This window comes from Neopsephotus bourkii, unplaced genomic scaffold (assembly GCF_033783945.1).
Source record: "Neopsephotus bourkii isolate Nb327-2 ecotype Australia unplaced genomic scaffold, CSIRO-AGI_Nbou_v1 NB_13, whole genome shotgun sequence".
Taxonomy (NCBI): Eukaryota; Metazoa; Chordata; class Aves; order Psittaciformes; family Psittacidae; genus Neopsephotus; species Neopsephotus bourkii.
The window spans coordinates 153,370-165,318 of NW_026900530.1; positions in this window are offsets into that span (position 1 = coordinate 153,370).

An 11,949-nucleotide genomic window follows, 5' to 3' on the forward strand; every position below is an offset into this window, starting at 1 on the left:
GACTTGCCTGCAGCCTCTGTAAGAGGAGCAGCATAGATCAAGGGAACCTGTCCATGGAGGTAGAGTTCTGGATATCTCATATGAAAGGTCTAATCCTGCCAGATGACCTCTACTTTTCTCATTTCCTGACATAAGTGTCTGTCCATAGAACAATGAAAAAAACCTGCTGGAAGGACTTCTGCTGAACATGCTCTGCCTTGTTTGGGCACCTAGAAAGCATCTGTATTTTCTTTTTCTCACAGGAGGCTATTTTTATATTATGACTTAAAGGCCTTTCAATGCATCTGTTGTTCATAATGTATGTAAGCTTATGACTTGTGTTTGAGTACTTATTTTCACAACTACTTTTTATGAAGCTGTTGATATACTTCAGGCAAAAAAAGGCCAATTCACAACATATTTGTGGCTGTTAATAGCCATTTGATGTGGTTCACTGAAGACACATCTAATTTATGAAGCCAGCACTTTGGTTCCAAAATGTTGATCACATACATGCAAACGCAGTGTGAACCTGCTAGTGCATTGTGCATTTCATGTGCAAAATCTAAGACTGCGTAGGGTATATTAACTTTTTATTGTGATTGTCAGGATATGACTATTTATTAGTACTGTTCAGGGTTAATAGCCAAATTCAGTGTTGAAGCTTAGGACCAAACCTGAAATATAAAACCAGCTGGTGCTCCAAAAGAAGGAGTCTCCAGCAGGAGGATGGTTCCCCCATTGCTAACACAGAGTTGCTTCAGCATGCTGACCAGAACCCATCACCTTGTATAGACATGCAGGATGGAAAGTCTAATTCTAAAGAATGTGTAAAGCAGCCCCAAAATTGGTAAGAATCTTTTTGGGCTGCTCCAGATTCTTTTTAGTTTAGTGAACTTTTCATCACTTATCCTACTCTTTTTCAACAGAAATATTGTTTTACTTTACTTGTACTCACAAAGTCTCTGATCTGTTCAACATGAGACAGCTCATGCTGCGCATATAATACTACACAAATGAGAATATATCTATCTCTCGTTACTGCTGTGCCATTTTTATATATTTTGTCACCCTTTCTTTATAAAAATTAAGTTTACCTTTGCTCTTGTTTTGACAAAATATTGAACAGAGGACATATGTCTTGTGCCATTTGTCTGCAATAATGCCAGACATTTTGCTAAGCTGCTGAATGCATGATTAACTTTAAACTGATCCTTCTTCTGTGTATCATTTTTCCTCTGTCCTGTTGTATTAAACTGTATTCACCATTACATGTGAAATATCATGTAGCATAGTTCACATTAACCCATTCTGAATTTCTCACGCTTTCAAGCTGGTGCAAAACAATTCTTTCTCTGGTTGTTATATATTTTGCTACTCAAAATATTTACCCCAAACCGATCACTTACTTAATAGTGGTCTGTAAGGAACTCTTAACGGTGCTGACTTCTCTGGCCTGGTAAAAGTCATTATAGAGCTTGCCAAATTTTTTCTGCTTAGAACACCCTTGTTATTTGAAATGATCTGGTAGAGAAATGTTTCTGTACTAAGTTATCACAGCCTGGCATGTTGTCAGGTAATTGGCAGTTCTGAAAACACCACATTCATTCCTTAAACTTGATGTAGCTGTTCTCCTACTGTAAAGTGTGGATCTGGGAGAGGAGAGAGTCTCTAAACATCATAACCTTGCTGAGGAGATTGTTACCCCACCTGGCAAATGCTCAACTGTGAGCAACAGATTTATTACCTGACATAATTAATGGCCTAGATAGTGACATTTCCCATATTATAGACAATCATGAATTATGAGCCCAGCTGCTAGCCTTCTCATTCACTGAAATCGGTTGATAAATATGTTTATTCGAGGTCAGCTTGGCCTCATCCATTAGAAATATTGTTTTTCTAAACATTACATTGATTTAATTTAACTCTAATCAATTTAAAATGGTTCTGACAATTAACAAAAGCTTCAAATATGACCTTAAAGTAATAGGATTCATTAGCTATGTTTAGGATTAAACTTATCCTAATAGGGCTATTTTTCTTCTGGGGGCATGTAGTAGGCAGACTGGTGGTCAGTCAAAATGAAATCAATTATTATAAATTATACAGTTTGGGTTGATTATGTCGTGCATGCTAATTTGTATAAATAAAGACCTCAAACAGTAGAAGCCATTTATTAATAACTATCTGTATCCCAACCTGTATAACGCTTTATATTACAGCTGCAGGATCATCTGTTACCCATGAAGTATTATATTCTCTACTGCTAGGCATATATGCTAATTAAGCCCATAATTAATTGTAACAGTTATAGTTAAAGTCAAAATGCTGACAGCCTTTTTGGCCTATTATTCATGGTAATCAACTGATTCAAAAGGCAATGTAATCAACAATTCCTGCACTAGCCAGGGGATCATAATACAATGGCAGCACTAGTGACAGCTGGCACCCACAGGTCTTTGGATACAATAGGAAATATAAACCTCTAGAACTGAAAAGTTTCAGTATGAGCAGTGCCTATTGGTTTTCCGAGACAAAATACAAGCAGAAGTCATATTTAAGAACTGAATCCCTATTGCAATGGTTAACAGAAATGCACAAAAGCCATGCTCCAGGTAGCCCACCCTGCCTTCTGGGGTAGCAGCAGCACTGTGGGTTCTCAGATTAGGGATGAGAGTTCGGTAGAGTGTTTCTGAGTATCAAGAACAGATTTTATTGTTCAATGTTTTATTATTCATTGAACATGAGCCTGCTGAAAGGTGAACAGTGACCAAAAGGCATGTGTCTTGCTGGATACGTTATCCACAGCGGGACAATAGACTGTGAGCATTTCCTACATACATCTGACTGTGTATCAACCTTTGAACCTGGAGGAAATTCCTTTTATTTTGCTCCCAGACACAGTGTCAGGTTCCATACCCACAGCAGCCTTGAGAGAACAGGCTGGAGAGAGCAAAGAGAAAGGGAGAATCTGAGCATTGTCAGCAGAGATCCATAAACACTCTCCCAGGACTTGCTCTGAAACAAGTGTCCCATGTGGGCACAAATTAGGTTGTCTTCAGAGTTCCCTGAGTTCTTTAGGAGGCTACCAATAGTGAAGTAAAGGCAAAATTAGTGGCCATTTTTTAGTAATCATGCCCTGCAGCACCATTGAGGTGTGATGCCAGGTAAGCCCTATGAACCTGTTGCATTCACCAAGTGAATATCTGTTCATGGGTCTTTACTTGCTTTCCTCCTCCATTTAAACGCAGCCTAGTTACCTGGCACTGAATATGGCCTCAGATCACAGTTTCTTTCTGAGTCGCTACTTCTGTGGTCAGGCACACTCATGGCCCATAGCAGTACTAAGCCAGCAAGTTTATACATACACAGCCTCAGATGTGCTGCTTCTTAAACAAGGTTAGCCACAGTTTCATTACTAAGATTTACACTGTCAGTTACAGAGAGGCACATCCAATCCTATAACACAAAAATTTATGGGCATCACAGAGAAATTTTTATTGTTAGAGCTCATATACAATGTGTGCCCTTAGTGACACATTTTAAAATAAAATATACTGTACTAGTGATTTCTAATGCTTAAAATAAAATAAAACAATAATCAACTTTTAGCTGCAGTTTCCCCCTGGTTATTGAGCTGAACTTAATGACTGGCTGAAAAGTATTTGTCAACACAACAGCTGGAGAGCAACACTTTCTTGTAGCTTTATGTCACAGCATATGCCAGCCACTCAGAACATGTGATAATTCAACTGGAGCTGGTACTACAATAGCAGATGGGTTGAAGCATTGTTATTCTCACTCTAGCTTCCAGCCCTTGAGGGATCACTAAATAAAATCAAAGCAGATGGACCATTACAAGCTCATTTGTGTTCACTACAAGCACCTCAACCTCCAGTTGTGATATACTGCACCTTTGTATAAAATGACATGTATGGTAACATGGCCTAATGAAAATAGCATCAGATTTGGCAAGTGAGGAATGAGGCTGGGAAATATGCACAGATCTATTTATCACTTGAGTTCTTACCTTGCTGAAAGAGTTCATTTTTTGCCCTCTTTCTCTATGTTTACCACTGTATTTCTCTTCATGTTTATCATTTCATTTCCCCACACTTGTCATAAGAACTAAGAGAGGTGGCCGTTTGTTCTGGCTGTAGGAGGTCTAGCAGGTTTCCCAGCCTTTGCAGACAGGATGAATGCTACCAACTAACTATCAGTGCACAGCTCCTGTTACTCACTCATTTCTACATACTATTGATAAATATGTTCATCCAGGTGTCCCACAAGTGGCAGGGCTTTGACCACCCAGTAGTTCCAGCAGCTGCAGGGAAAAAGACTTTCCTGTGTACTTCTCAGCCTTCTGTTGTGATGAAGTCTGACAGAACTCAGCAGCTTTGAGCCTATGAGTGACTTGACTTAGTGCATAAAAATCAATTGCCCCACCAAGCTCCAAAATCTTTGTGAGGTCAGAATCAGCACCCCTGACCGAATTGTGAGTGTCCCAGGTCATGGGAGGCAATTACTCAGATGAAAGTATTTAAGGATAAAAAGTATTAAAACTGTTATTTGTCCAGAACAGGGATCTTCTGGAGCCTGCTGGCAAGGTCAGAGTGTACACTGAAAAGTTCTTCGTGCCACCTGCAGGAGCCCAACATAAAGTTTGAGGCACATCCAATGCTTGCTTAGAAAACGTTGCATTCGTTTAATGTTTCCTGAGCACTTTGTACAATGCGCCAACAATGTGACCTTTCGTCTTGGCTTTCGTCCTACAGTTCCCACTTTCTACATGAAAGGCTTTCGTCCTAGAGTTCCCACTCAGGCCATCATGCTCCAGGGAGCAATGGCAAGATTAAGTGTGGCAGGTGAGCTCTTGCATTGTTCATAACCACTGTGGCCTCTTCACAACCACATGTGCACACACATATACCTATGCACATGTACCTGCATGCAGGCAATTCCAAACCTAAATTCTTCTCAAATATGAGCTTTTTTGTATCTACACCTATCTTTTTTTTCTGCCTGGTTCTAAACAGTTTTAAACAGTTTCTGCGCACTAATGCAGAGACAACTACATTCAGTGTTAAGTAACATACATATAATGTGAACTTATCAGAGGCTTTGGGTTTTTTTTTTTTTTCTCCTGTCTAAACAGGAAAAGTGGGAATAGTCAGTAAAGAGTTTGGGGAGAGTTCAATGCTCTTGGTTTTACCTGCATGAAAGATCCATATTATACCATGTATCTTCAGTAAAAGCTGCACATGTCAATTGACTGCCATAGGTTCCTCTCACACCAGCTGCTGCTCTGTCTTAAAGTCCCACATACGTGCAGCAATGGAAAGCCAAAGGAATTGCTTCATTAGAGGTGATGAATACAGTTGAAAAAAAAAGCTTCTCCAGCTCCCTCTGTGAAACTGTGTCCTGCTGCGTGTTTTAATTATGCAAAGACTCTGAGCGACCAGGTAATACTTCTCACCTCATCCAGAAACTGCAGATCAGCTGACAGGCTCAAGGACAGTGCTTCCAGTCAGCATAGTGCATGCAGCTCTCGAGCCACCTTCATGGCTGGCTTGTTTGTTCTTCCTGAGTGCTTTCTGTTAAGTGCAGCAACTCATCCTCAACTGTGAATGAGCATTACACCATCAGGAGCATGTGCAGGTCAGGTCAGACATCAGTACTGCGGCTTATCTGCTGGCCAGCCTTCCTATCAGTCAAAGTAATTTGCTAAGATAATTCTGTTTCCTGCCATCTATTACAATAAATCAACCACTGTAGCTTCATTGAAGTCTCTGCTAACTAATGAGCTGCCCTTGAAATTCTCAAAGCATATGCAGGGAGGGAGAAAACCCTTATTCTTCTAAATATAATAAAGTTTTAGATGAACAACTTGATGTTCTGGGCAACACTGTGCCTCCTAAGCCCATGTTAATGGATAATTCTTGCCAGAGTCAGCTCAGACTGGGGCAAAAAACAGTAAATGTATTAATCATTCCTTTAAAAAACAAATTTTCTGAATAATGTAATCTCAGGTGGTGGAGCATACATGTGGGTAAGTGCGAACATAGAGAAGTGAGACACAGAAAGAGTGTGAAACAGTGAGAGAGAGCACTTTCAGGGAAGAGTGGGAGTAAAATGACAAGGAATCTGCTACTTGTGGCTATTGAAGAGAGAAATAAGGATGTTCTCATGAAATGGTAACTCTCTGGCACTTAGGGAAATAAATACTGAAATAGATGGGAACTGAAGAAACATGGAGCATCCTCAAGCATGAGCAGCAGGAAGAACTCAGGAGCAAAAAATGTATTAAGTTCATTCTGCAGTACTGACACCACAATTTTCAGCCATATTTTAAATTAGAAGATGCACCCTGCTTGTGTTGTGTTCAGATTTGATGTTTAATAATGCTGATGTGTTTTTTTTTTAAGGGACTTCTGTTGCTCATGGAATTTCAGCATTATCTTTTGGAATAGCTGCAGATCAACACTAGGTTTAGAATAGCTCTACAGGGATAAAACTCAGTCGTGCTGTACCAGTTAGGTTACCAAAGGGAGCCAACACCTCAGCAATATTGTTGTATTCATTCAGACAGTCATTTGGCAGAAGGATGTTTAAAAATAATTGCATAGCCCATCCCTGTCTTCAAATATTCAGAGGAGAAGTAACAGAAGGACTGATAATGTGACAGTAATGAGGCTGAAGAACAGCATATTATAGTGTGAACACATCTATCCCTTGGTTTCATTTACATGTTTAGCAGCTGCTTGTTTCTCAGTCATAGAAAGATCATTACCTGACTTGTAAGAAGAGAGGGGAAGTCTGTTCACCTTTGGGCGACCAGCTCTGCATTTATTAATAGTTTTTGCCCATCTCATTATACATTTAATTGCTGCATTATAATTTATTTATTCATTGAATTATTTTACTAGATGAGTAGAAAAAAAAACACCTTTGCAAATTACTTCGATAGGTGGGAAGTTTGTACGGTCAAAAAACCCAACATGCAGCGTGGAGTATGAGATGCTGCCTAGTCAACAGCATCTGAACACACACAAGTGTGTTAGAAAGTGAAAGTGAATCCAGCCAATTCATAAGACCACTTAAAAAGAAATTCCTAAGTAACTTAGATGAACTTATCTTTACATTCCCTGGTGTCTATTTTCTTCATGGAACAGGAATTAAGCTGAAAATGAAGGATAAATAAGATGGCAAGTCCTCAAAAATTAGAATCCTAAAAGTAAGAAGTGTGCAAAGCATTTAAGCTACGGCTGCCTTTCTGTTGGGTCCATGGCTGGGCTGTCTCCTAATGATATGACTGAAGGCTGTGATTTCTTCCTTGGCGTTTTGTATGAGTTTTTGGTTTGAAAAATTACTACTGTGTTCAAGTTGTTTGTTTGCAGTTTTCATTAGCGCCCACTCAGGTCTACAAATGCCCCCAGTTTTCCTAGGTGTTTTACATCCCAGCTGTATCTGTTTTAGTTGCTGAAACAAAGGTTTCAGTGTATGCATCACCTGAGCTTTGCGCCACGCAATTCTGGTGCCGCAGGACCTAAGCTGCACTGCCCATTTCAGGCTGTGATATTAGTGCCAGCCCAGCCTTGGGTAGCACCAGCGCTCAGCGGGGACCTCTGCGAGCTGGATCTTTGCAGGAACCACACATACTGCCAGCTCTGTGCTAAAGACCTGCTGCATTGCATTTGGTGTGTGTTTGAAATTTACAAACCTATGAAAGTTTTATATGTACCTAATTACGTTAGCCCAAAAGTAGTTTCAAGAGCGGCACTATAAAAATGGGATTACAATAGCTGTATAGACACAGCACAATATAAATCTTTGTGTACACGACTAGGCAAGGCATTTGCAACGGGTACAGGCAGTGCCCTCTTGTGACTGAACACGCGAAATGCAGGCAGAGCTAGGCTTCGCGGAGCAAAGAGGGATGTCACCGCTGTAAAAACGGAGGGAGATGTTCCAAGCACCCTTCCCACAGCGAGTTACTGCAGGGTTCAGCTTTAGCTTCAAAGAAGTCAAATGATAACCTTACTGCAGATACAAAACTCAGTTTAAAAAAACCCAAACCAACCAACTTACCCTTTACACTGAAGAATTAAGGTATTTCCCTGAAAACAACATTCGCAAGTGTTTTTATAAGTGGTTAAATATTTTCAAGATTTTAAAAATACTTACATTGACAGTATTCCTTTTACAGACCCAGGTGGGACTTTTTCTTCATTATTTATTATTACTACTACAATACTGAGGAAATGAAAAAAAAAAAAAAAAACAACATGTATTTCTAGCTAGAAAATGCATGCAAATATGGTGTGCAAGCCTTTTAAATGGAAGCAGGCTTGAAGCTACAGCAAGAGCCCAGGAGGAGCTGATCTTCAGCGTTCATAAGGTAAGCAACATATTAAGCATTTAAAAATACATTAATTTTTCCCCACAGGCAAACTACAGTTAGCTGATGCAGCAGCTTTGTGTTAGGTTTCCATTCAGTATCTGGAACTAATGGGTAAGACGCAAGTAGCAGACTTAGACCTGATTTGGTAACAGTAATGATACAGTTTCCTAGAAATGCTGATATTAAGAGACTATCAAAAATATATAAAAATAAATTCTTCTACAGGTACTAATTCAACACTATATTCATTACTGTTTGTGATGCTCACAAAACTCCCAAGCCCCAAAGAAAGGAACATAACCATAAGAACAATAATTTTAATTTAATTAATACAGAAAGCACATGGTACATTCCTTTCCAGCAGCAGCTAATTCCACTCTTCCACTAGGAGAAGAAAAAAAAAAAGTTAAGGCTAGTTGAACACAACTTGATACAATGGTTTCTTTCCCAAACTCATTTTTGAAGACAGCCTTTGTAAATTTGACTACTTGTGCACAAAACATGGGATTTAGCAAAATACCAAGAACAGAGAAAAACATGCTTTGTTACAGTGATAAAAATACACGATGCTTTCAAGCTGCTTTCTACACCAACTCAGTTCTGAAACCATAAAACTGCAGTTTGCAGCGTGTTCTGCCTCAGCCTCGTGTTGAGCAGCTATCACTGGGGAGCCTGGGGACCAAGTTCACCTATTCCATGGAGTGTAAAGTGCACAAGAAAAATAAGTGCATTGAAAAAAAACCATCTGTGATAAAAAGCAATTCCTCTTACACGCAATACTTGCTTGAAGTGGAACTGGCACAGGCTGTGTAATGAAACACTGTACTACATTTGCAAGAGCACAGAATCAGTATCACAGGCATCAGAAAGACTTGTACTGAACATAGGTATTTCAGTATTTTTCCTTTAATTATCTCCGAAGCCAAGACAAGCATTCTCATGCAGCTTATTGTGGCTCTAGGGTACGCTCAGTTGGGTTTTTTTTTTTTTTAGTGATGTGTAAGACATCACCTGTAACTAACACCTCTCTTCACCCTGTGTTCAAAATAAGCAGTTAGTGGTGCAGTGAGTCTTCCCATCTACTACTGATTTGATCCCCTATTTCTAAAAACAATTAGCAGAGTAGGAGCTCAGAGTTTTATCAGTGCAGTATTTATCCCCAAGTATCAAAGTTTCAGTATTACCAAACTTTAAACTTATTACAGGCTGCCAGGAACCACATTTTCCGTTTTTCTATTCACAGGTTAAGGCCATTGTTAGCAATACTTAGGAGCCAAACCCTGAAACAATGATCTAAGTGCTATTATTAATTTATGGGCACATTCACCATATAAAGAACAACTGATTGGGAGGTTCCCAAGTTCATTAAAGACATAAAGGGTTGGGTGCAACCCCTGGAATCTTTGGGCATTACATTTACCAGCAGTAGATGCTTTAAAATAAAGGCTGCTGCTTCAAAATAGCTTATTCAGATCCCCTACAATAAATGTTGAAGGCTAAAAACAGTTTCTTACCCTTGTATAGAAGCTATTTTATAAGTTTCCTTTCACAGTGAAATCACTTTTCTGTCTGTATACTCCTTTCTGAGACCAGAAATAAAAATTGGGGTCAGTTTCCACAACACTTCATTTACACTGCTAGATTATCTTCAAGCCAGTGCAGTACACCATAAAGCAATACTTTTTGGATTAGAAGACTCAGTTGTCAAAACCAATGCTGGGTTTTTTTAGCTATAGAAGACATCTCTACCCTCTTCACTGATAAGCAATAGACTAACCATGTAATCATATGCCGTTTGCAAAACTACTGTTTTGCAGTAACATAAAGTGGTTCAAAGGCGCAGGCTGTAGAGTACTGCCAGCATTTCCAAAAACAGTATTTGTCACCAAGCAGCATGCACAATAATGTACTTAAACTCCAGTTTTCTGCACATTCTCTACACGTACCACAGGAAGAATTCACGCAACTTCTTTTCCATTTCCAGCCTGAGGCCAGACAACTGGCAGCAAGAAGCCAAGCAGCTCGTTTACACCCATCTATTTTAAGTCACTTATGCTAATCAAATATGCATCCTGAAAAAATGGGATTTTTGGGTACTTGCACTTGCAGAAAATAATAGATATTTTGCTATAAGATTATTTAGCTAGAAAACTACATGTGGTTGCCAAGTCCCAGTCTCCCATCTGGCTATAGCACTTCCAAGGCCTCAGGAAGAGGTAATGTAAAATAATTTTAGGCAGTATGTAATGGCAGGGTGGGGAGCTAGGGGGGAAGGAGGGAAAAGTGAAACACGTGGGAGACACAAAAGATAATGCACTGGGAAAATGAGAAGATAGGGAAGAGAGACTGCAGACACTCAGATTGGTCTCACTGGTACATAGGTTTGTGCTTGTAAAGCCCTACACTTACCTTGAGATGCTTCTATGGCATCTTTGTCAATACATCTGAGCACCTGCAGCAGAGCAGAATGGTATGTAGCCAAGGAAAAGCCAACAGACAGTAACCCACTCGCTGACAGATGATTATAGAATCCGTCACCTAAACCCTCCCTGAAATTTTTCGGGAGAGAAACAGTTGAGAAAAGAGCTCAAGAGACAGCAGTAGTACTGAAACTAAGGGAAGAGGTTTTTCAGGGGGGACAGACTAGGTAAGTAAAGCAAGGGAGCGTGGAACTAGTAAAGGCAAAAGCAATAGCGACATTTCTAATAACTTTCTTGCTTGACAATGAAAAATTAGAGCACACTTCATGCAGCTGCTAACAGAACAGATCAACTCCCTCATCACTCCTTGCTTTCCAGGTCAGTCCTTCAAACAGCTTTCAGATCTCCAATACTCTTCTGTGGTAGAGTGTGTCCCAAAGAAAGAGTCTAGGTTTTCCAAGAACAAAGTAACACCATTTTCTACAACAGGGGATCAGTCTCCATTGTCTTTAGAAACAGTGGCTTTTTCAAGTTGTATTTTGTGACTTCTTCTATAGACTTGATCCCTAAGAGGAAGTTCTCCATATAAAACATCTTAATCGAAACTGTACAGTTCATATATATATGCAATTTGTACAACCAGATTTTACTGTATACATATAGTTGCAAGTTTGCTAGTCAGTGTAGACAGAAGTAGCTAAAAAGTAACTAAAACAGTATTTCACTGCAAACAGGAAGCAACAGACTTCAGAGATTAATATTTTACATCAACACAGGTTCACAGGTTTTGCAGCTTTTCAAGTCAGTTTTCATTAGACGGTATACAGTAAAATTCTCATCTACTTTGATATATAGTTTCAGCTTTCCAAGCAGATTTCTAATATTCACCACCAGTAATCCTGAAATGAAGAACCAGATGTACAACAGATTCTGGGGTAGCAGCTTTGTAGAAAAGTCAGTTTTGTTTACCAAGGTCTAGAATCCACTTCAGTAGCATTCCCTGAGGCAACCCACTATTTTATTGTTTGATTCTCCAATCACTTGTATAAAGCTGCTCTTCTGCTCTAGACTGCTTTGTTTCATTAAAAATAGACAGTCAGAAAAAGACATCTGTTGACTTTCATTGCTAATTTTGTATTTCAGCAA